The 8,218-nt window shown below is 41.9% G+C and overlaps 1 pseudogene; it reads left to right on the top strand.

Annotated features, from left to right (window-relative positions):
* Positions 1 to 414: 414 nt before the first annotated feature.
* On the top strand, positions 415 to 2,572 carry LOC115866782 (succinate dehydrogenase [ubiquinone] cytochrome b small subunit, mitochondrial pseudogene; annotated as a pseudogene).
* The last annotated feature ends 5,646 nt before the right edge of the window (positions 2,573 to 8,218 follow it).

Genomic DNA, 8,218 nt, shown 5'->3' with positions numbered 1-8,218 from the left:
CACCCCAGTCTTCTCCCACCTACATGTCGCCAGAGTCTGTGCAGCCCTAACAGTACAGTTTGTTTTCTTAAAGGACCTTGTTACTGATGCTGAAGAAGCACTAGTTAGCTTAACTAACAAATGCTGATGGGTTGAGTTTTTTTTAACTATGTGTGTCAGTTGTTAAGTTTGACAAATTGAAGAGGATCACTCTTCTGTCAATCTTCCCAGTAACTACACTGATAAGGAAAATTCTAAAAACGTCAATAACTACACCCAAATTCATACAGTTAAATGGGGGAATATGTGTAACGGTGATGCAAAGGCACGCTCTGATAGATCAGGCTGTAGCATCCCTAAGTGTAGCACCAGAAAAGCATGACGGTTATCTAGGCAGACAGTAATCGGACGATTGCTCTCATTGATTAATAAGACATGCTGGACTGGACAGAACAAGTCACCAATTATATGAGAGTTCACCTGCTTGAAACTTCAGGTAAAAGGGTGCTCAGAGCACTACACTAAAGCATGGAGAAATGAGGCGGCAATCTAAGGTAAAATTCCGAGGTGGTTTTTTTTTGGAGGGGGGCCATACATCTTGAACTCTCAGTTCATGTAGTTTCCATGTTTCAGTCGTCTGATCATGTGACAAATTCTTTGGCTGCTGAGACTTGCATGCCTTGCAGATGCTTTTAGGAAATAATTGGGTTAATCTGTCAGTGCCAGGAAAGGATGGGATCATTTTTACTATACTTGATAAAATATCTCTGTCATAAAGGGGACTGGAATCTTTAGTTTTATCTGTAGAAAAAAGATGACTGTTTTCCTGCCTTCTGTCACTTTTGTTATTTCTGTAATTTCCACAATCTATAGAGATCTTTGCAATGCCTTTATAGAGCAGCACTTGTCTCATACTTTTCTCTATTAAAATATTTTCCTTTAAGAATAATCCTTGGGGGACTTCCCTGGTGGCGCAGTGGTTAAGAATCCGCCTGCTAAAGCAGGGGACACGGGTTCGAGCCCTGGTCCGGGAAGATCCCACATGCTGCAGAGCAACTAAGCCCGTGTGCCACAACTACTGAGCCTGTGCTCTACAGCCCGCGAGCCACAACTACTGAGCCCACGTGCCACAACTACTGAAGCCCGCGCACCTAGAGCCCGTGGTCCACACAAGTGAAGCCACTGCAATAAGAAGCCCGCGCACTGCAACAAAGAGTGGCCCCCGCTCGCCGCAACTAGAGAAAGCCCGTGCGCAGCAACAAAGACCCAACACAGCCTAAATAAATAAATAAATAAATAATTTTTAAAAAGGAGTAATCCTTGGGAAACTTACACAACAATGTAAAGCAATTATACTCCAGTAAAGATTTTTTTAAAAAAAAGAATAATGCTTGGGTTCAAGATTTACTTATAAACAAAGCAGACATATTCGTGGTTTAGGATTATGAAGCTTTATATGATGTCTGATTCTCAGCTGAAATAAAATGTTAATGGACTTTTTTGCTAACGGACCTCAGAAACAGCCCAACTCAAAAGTACTTGTGGGCTTCCCTGGTGGCGCAGTGGTTGGGAGTCCGCCTGCTGATGCGGGGGACGTGGGTTCGCGCCCTGGTCCGGAAGGATCCCACATGCCGCGGAGCAGCTGGGCCCGTGAGCCATGGCCGCTGAGCCTGCGCGTCTGGAGCCTGTGCTCCGCAACGGGGGAGGCCACAGCAGTGGGGGGCCGGCGTACCGCAAAAAGGGGCCCGCTTACTGCAAAAAAAAAAAGTACTTGCAACTGCTAACTGTACAATATTACTCTTTATTTACTGCAACATAAACTGTCAAATAGAAATTGCATATTATGTTGCAAAACCAAAAACAACATAGGAATAGGATACTTTACCAAACAGGATTTCAGTCACCACCATCATTCAGATGGTTTTCACTTGTATTTTATACAAATGTAAAATTAAGGTTGCTTAACCATTTTATGAGTTTAATTTTTCTAATTTATTTTTGTACTTTTATAAAGATTTTAGATTATAAATGTTTGCCGTTTGTGGTATTTCTTTGAATAGTGTTATTTTTTTACTATATTAAAAGGTGTGTTTTAAATCTTTAATTTAAAAGTATTACTAATATCTACATTAAGACCCTTTAAGGAGCGACAGGGCGACTCTCTGGAGGCCGTGTCCTCTGTGGTGCCTGAGGAGGACAAGCTCTGTTCCTCTGAGCACCAGTGGTCAGACCATTCATGTCTCAGCATTTCTCCAGGACCAACCTACCCCAGGATGGTGTGGAATACAGGACATTCACCTGTCACCCAGCCACCATTCTGGTTCCAAGGCTGCATGTCTCCACTGGATTGGTGAGAGGGTTGTCAGTGGTTTGCTCCTGGGCCTAATTCCAGCTGCTTATTTGAATCCTTGCTCTGCAATGAACTACTCCCTGGCTGCAGCCCCTCCCTCTTCATAGTCACTGGGACATTGGACAAGTTGTGACTATATTCCAGGGATTGGCACTCTCAGCTTTCACCTTTGCTAGGCTTTGTTATTTCAACGATCATGATGAGGGCATCTGCACAGCTGTTGCTATGCTATGGAAGCTCTGACCTTTTAGACGTAATACCTTGAAAATTGATTGTACACCTCCCTTGCCTCTGCTCTGTCATGCCATTCAATTCACAATAAGGAGGAAATAACAGATAAGTCCACTGGTGAGACAAACCTCTTCTCCTAATCACCTCGTTATTTTTAGAATGTAATCTTTGAGGAAAGATTTGAGAGCAATTGTAACCAAAAAATTGTCAGACTGAGTTCTCTATGCTGGGGAGTTAATGGGGTGTCTCTCAGCTTCTCACAAGACTCACAGTACAACTAAACATTATATATGAGCTTTTGCCTTTTAATTTATCAAACTCTTAAAGGGAATTCAGCTTTATTGCTCTCAATAGCTGATCAGACTTCTATATTTGTCCTAGGATGGTAGAGAAAGGGAGAGACTGTTAATTCGAGAATAAAGACTTTGCAGAAAATTAGGCAGTGTTTAGTTTTTGCAAAGTTTCCCGCTCTGTTCAGTCGATACCAGTTACTGATGGTTACAAGTCCAAGGTAAACTGGCAAATTAGAAATGCTGATGTTTCACATTACTGATTTCTAAATCCTAGGAAGAAGAGCCTGGAGAGTTCCTGAATATAGAGACGTTCCATGTAGGGAAGAGGTCCCTTTATAGATGTTTCAAATTGTTACAGATTCTAAACCTAGACTTAATCGTCAAATGTGTTTATTTTACTTGTCCTAAAATAGTCTGTCCACAGATATAAAATTATAAGTAATAAGTTGTTGTTTTCCCATTGTGGGAATCTCTAATGTGAAGATGTATTCTATGAAGATAAAGTCTTTTTTAAAATAAGATGCTGTGTAATAAAAATTTATTCTACTCCAAAAAAAGACCCTTTAGATACTCATTTTTTATTTATTTATTTATTTTGGCTGCGTTGGGTCTTCATCTCTGTGCGAGGGCTTTCTCCAGTTGCGGAGAGCGGGGGCCACTCCCCATCGCGGTGCGCGGGCCTCTCACCGCCGCGGCCTCCCCCGCTGCGGAGCACAGGCTCCAGATGCGCAGGCTCAGCGGCCGTGGCTCACGGGCCCAGCCGCTCCGCGGCATGTGGGATCCTCCCAGACCAGGGCTCGAACCCGCGTCCCCTGCATTGGCAGGCAGACTCTCAACCACTGCGCCACCAGGGAAGCCCTAGATACTCATTTTTAAATCTGCACAAAAGTATAACACTTTACTTTGAATGCAGCAAAGCTACTTTCCATTCATTTGAACTGATAGACTTTTCTTTCTTATACAAGAAAATGGAAGGGCAAATAGAGTCGAGGAGGGGGGTTGTTGGTTGTTTCAACCTCCAGATTAAATCATCTGCAGCTGTGTAGTTGAAACAGCGGTTCATTCTCTCTGACTATTGTATACAAAACTACTTAGTCTCACTTAAGTCTCAACCTTGAGGATGTCAACGTGAATTTATTTGGCCTGAGACAGGTGTGAGAGCAACAGAAAAGTAAGCTGGAAAAAAGGCCAGAGTCAAGCAGTTTCCTTTGAAGTAGTGTACAAACAAACAAAAATGCCTAAGTTAGAGAGAGAAACTATTTCCACTCACTCTGTTTTTAAAAAAGTGCAATTTACTAGAGCAACTATACCCAAATCCCTTGGCAAACAACTCATACAAAAACATCAAGATCGGCCTTTCTCACCTTCTGAGATGCCCCACACTCTGTGGAGTGTTTCTCTCTAAATAAATCCACTTCTTACCTATCACTTTGTCTCTCACTGAATTCTTTCTGCGATGAGACATCAAGAACCTGAGCTTCGGGGCTTCCCTGGTTGCACAGTGGTTAGGAATCTGCCTGCCAGTGCAGGGGACACGGGTTCGAGCCCTGGTCCGGGAAGATCCCACATGCCGTGAGCAACTAAGCCCGTGCACCACAGCTACTGAGTCTGCACTCTAGAGCCCGCGAGCCACAACTACTGAGCCCGTGAGCCACAGCTACTGAAGCCCGCGCGCCTAGAGCCCATGCTCCACAACAAGAGAAGCCACTGCAGTGAGAAGCCCGCGCACCACAAGGAAGAGTAGCCCCCTCTCGCTGCAACTGGAGAAAGCCCACGGGGAGCAATGAAGACCCAATGCAGCCAAAAATAATAAACAAATTAAATAAATAAATAAAATAAAAATTAAAAAACATCAAGATCTTCCACTGTACCTCGAAGGTGGGTCACTTGGTTGTAAGTAGCCAAAGCCAGTCCCAATTTAAAGCAGAAATCTTCTGATGTGACACTAAATTACTGTTGCTTGAAAAACATTTTCACAATCACAGTTCTCACTTTTCTAAAATTGCAATTTCCAGAGGGAAGACCAGAGTTCAATTTAATAGTAGAATACAACTTTGCTGTCATTTGCCAAGCACATTAATAAGCTATTTGGAACTTAACTTTGGTTATCTACATACGACAGAATGAAGGTAAGGGGGCGGGGGGGGGGTAGAATCTCCAAATTTGTACTTTGTTTCTCCACTTAAGAAGGTAGAAAGGCCAAAATAGAACAGCTTTTAAGACATTCAGTTTTACATTTCTGCATATTGGAAATAACCTGACATTTTAGCATGCTTCTAAACAGAAAAGGGTGAATAAAATCATCATTCATCCTCTGAATTGTCTTTATATTTTTCCCTTAGATTTAAATTTAATTGAAAACAACCTCACATCAACACCAAAATAGGAACTACTATTTTGTTAGAAATTGCCCTCTTGGAAGAGAAATAAAGAAAGATAATTTACCTGAAACCTTTCCGGATAAAAAGTCGTTAACGATTGTGGAGAAACAATCCAGTATTTAATTAGTCCGTAATATCTACAACCATCAGGAAGCACAATAGCGTATTTCAGTAGAAAAGACTTGGGAGATGGAGCACCACGTAGTACTGTATCTGCCTCTAGACATTGGAAGTGCACGCTAAAGAAAGATAAGTCTTCAGGGAACAACACACGAAGTAAGCTGTGCAAATATACACCTCCAAAAAAGGCAATACAGTTTTAACTTCAGTAGCTAGATGTGGGGATGGATACCTTATCAAGATATTTTTCATATTAGAATAAGATCAGCTGACCAAATATTAACTAAAGTACCTTTAAACACTCCTAATTCAGTAAAAGGTGTACACTCTGAGGATTTTAATTATTGGAATTCACTAAGTAAGGTAATCTATGACATTTACTAGGAGGAGAAAATTGAGAAGAACAGAGAAGATACATAACATAACACTTCACAGATTTTGAGAGAAAATAGCTTGTTATTGCCAGGACACCTCATGTCTCCTTTGGCTAAGTCTTAATCAATTAAAAAAGTTACGAGTTCATATTCTGCTGTTTTCATGTTTTTATTTTCACATTTTAAAAAAATTTCTTGCTTCCTTGTCTACATCTCTAGGATCCTTTTTAATCCACGAGAATGTGGAATGGATAGTTATGTTCTTTAAATCTGAAGAGAGAAAGCAGCCAACTGAAGAATATTACAAACAAGTCATGGACATTATCTTCCTATTTATAATGATCATAGGAGAGGTGGCAGCTGTATCTAAGAGCAACATTCCCAGGGTAATGCATACATGAAACAGAGAAATGATATACATTTCTGCTACAAACTGAAAGTAATGCACTTCATGAATATAATGTGTCTGTCCTGTGTATTGCTTTGAGCAAATGGGGCTCCTCGTATATGAGTCCACATTGGACCAGATGACATCAAAACACAGCTAAAACTGCCCATAAGTTTTTGTTAAAACTAAATTTCCTATTCCATTTCACATACACAAGTCCACCGATGAGAGCCAAAGATAGGAATAGTAATAATTTATAGGCTTCCTGGTTCTGACATTGACCATCCATCTCTCATTTCTCTCGGCTACCCATGTGAACATTTGCTGTGCTATGATACCCCTCTCTTTGAAATTATAAATGTCATCGGCTGTAAATTTACTTTTAGCAGAAAAGTGGAGGACATTCGGAACAGACATCACCTGGAGCATTTCAGAGACCTCGGGGCTTTCATCAAAATCCACCATAGCAAAAAATACCTTGTTACTGAATGCACTGGAGAATTGCCAGGAATCTGCCAAGATCTGAAATTCTTGAAGAGCAAGTTTGCATGTTACACATGATCTAAACTTCTGGAGAGTAGTAAACATCACAATAACAGAATAGTTTCTTGGTTTTTCTAATACAAAACGATTGAACATGGCATCATTCATTCTTATCACTCTGTTTTTCTGAGTCCAGTCCATCAGCTGTCCGACCTTTTCTGCTAATATCTTCTTCCTTTGTCCAGGAGTCTCGGGAGTCATGAACACCAAAACCACCACCATGGTCAGAGATACACGCCAAAGCCACCACCATTCTTCCATATTTGTTTACTTCTTTTTGTTAAGTTTCCAAATATCTATGCCAAAATCTTATCATTTCTCCCAGCAATTAATTTGTCCAGGACCTTTTATTTGTCTGTCTTCTTTAATCCTAGTAAAAGAGCTATATCACAAATTCCCATGCATGTCTGGTTTATGAGCCATGTATTAGAGTTTAGAAAATATTCTGTGAAAAAACAAAATTCTGTGATCAAGGAAGTCTTGGAAATGTTCCAGTCTCAGTCTTTCTGCAGAGTTCCAGACTCACATTTCTAACTGCCTCCTGGACAGCAATACCTAGATCCACCACAATCACCTCAAACTACTCAAAAGCCAACCTCATCATCCCCTTGCCTGCCAAGCCCTGGGTTCTCTGCCTCTCTTCCCACTGTGACCCCATCCCACCAATCACTGAGGTTTTAAAACTGAAGACTCTTCTTGGACTCCTCTCTTACCCTTCATCCATCAAACCAGAACTTAGCCTCTGGAGCAGACTGCCTGAGTTTGGATCCAAGCTCTACCACTTAGTTTTGTGACCCTGGGCACGTTCCTCACTTCTCTGTGCCTCAGTTTCCTCGCCTGTAAGACGATGGTGGTCATAGCATCCCTCTCCTAGGATTTTTCTGCACAGCCCTCAGAGAGGAGCAGGCGGGCAAGCTGGGGATAGCATCCCTGCCTTCCTCTTGCTGTCCAGGGCCACCACTAGAGGCAGTGCGGAGTCGTAACTGAGAGAAGGTAGACCTGGGGACCAGATGCATCTGGGTTTCCATCCTTACCAGTCTCTTCAGTTACTGGCAAAAATGGGGGTAATGCCTACCTCACCTATTAGTTATGTACATTACCTGTCAACATCTTCCAATGTCTAGAACGGTACTAGCACGATTGGATTTTTTTTTCCTTCTCCTTTTTAGAGAAATGTTTGGATACTGAGCATTACTTCTAATACCTGTTACCTCTCCCAGGGACGTGCCCTCTCCAATTACGATGATCATTCCTTCTATGCCGTCAAGCAGATGATGAAATTATTGGGAAAGACAGAATCAGTAGAATGTGTGTAAATAATGTTAAGTTCTGGGAAGGATACCTGCTGGAGAGTGAGCCTGACTGGGAGATTACTCTGGCTATGTACGGCACCTTTTTTTTTTTTTTTTTTTTGCCATGTCGATGCGTAACCTTTATCAAAGTAAAGATTTTTAACTTGTGAATGAAGTGAACGCGATATCCTGATGCCCTCCTCCTCCCCATCCTCTTGCTGCACCAGCCCCGCCGCCGGCCCTTTCCTACCCGGAAGGCCTCTGGGC

Source organism: Globicephala melas, chromosome 1 (genome assembly GCF_963455315.2).
Source record: "Globicephala melas chromosome 1, mGloMel1.2, whole genome shotgun sequence".
In the NCBI taxonomy this organism is placed as follows: domain Eukaryota; kingdom Metazoa; phylum Chordata; class Mammalia; order Artiodactyla; family Delphinidae; genus Globicephala; species Globicephala melas.
Note: the sequence above shows the minus strand (reverse complement) of the source record. Positions and strands in the feature narration are given on the sequence as shown.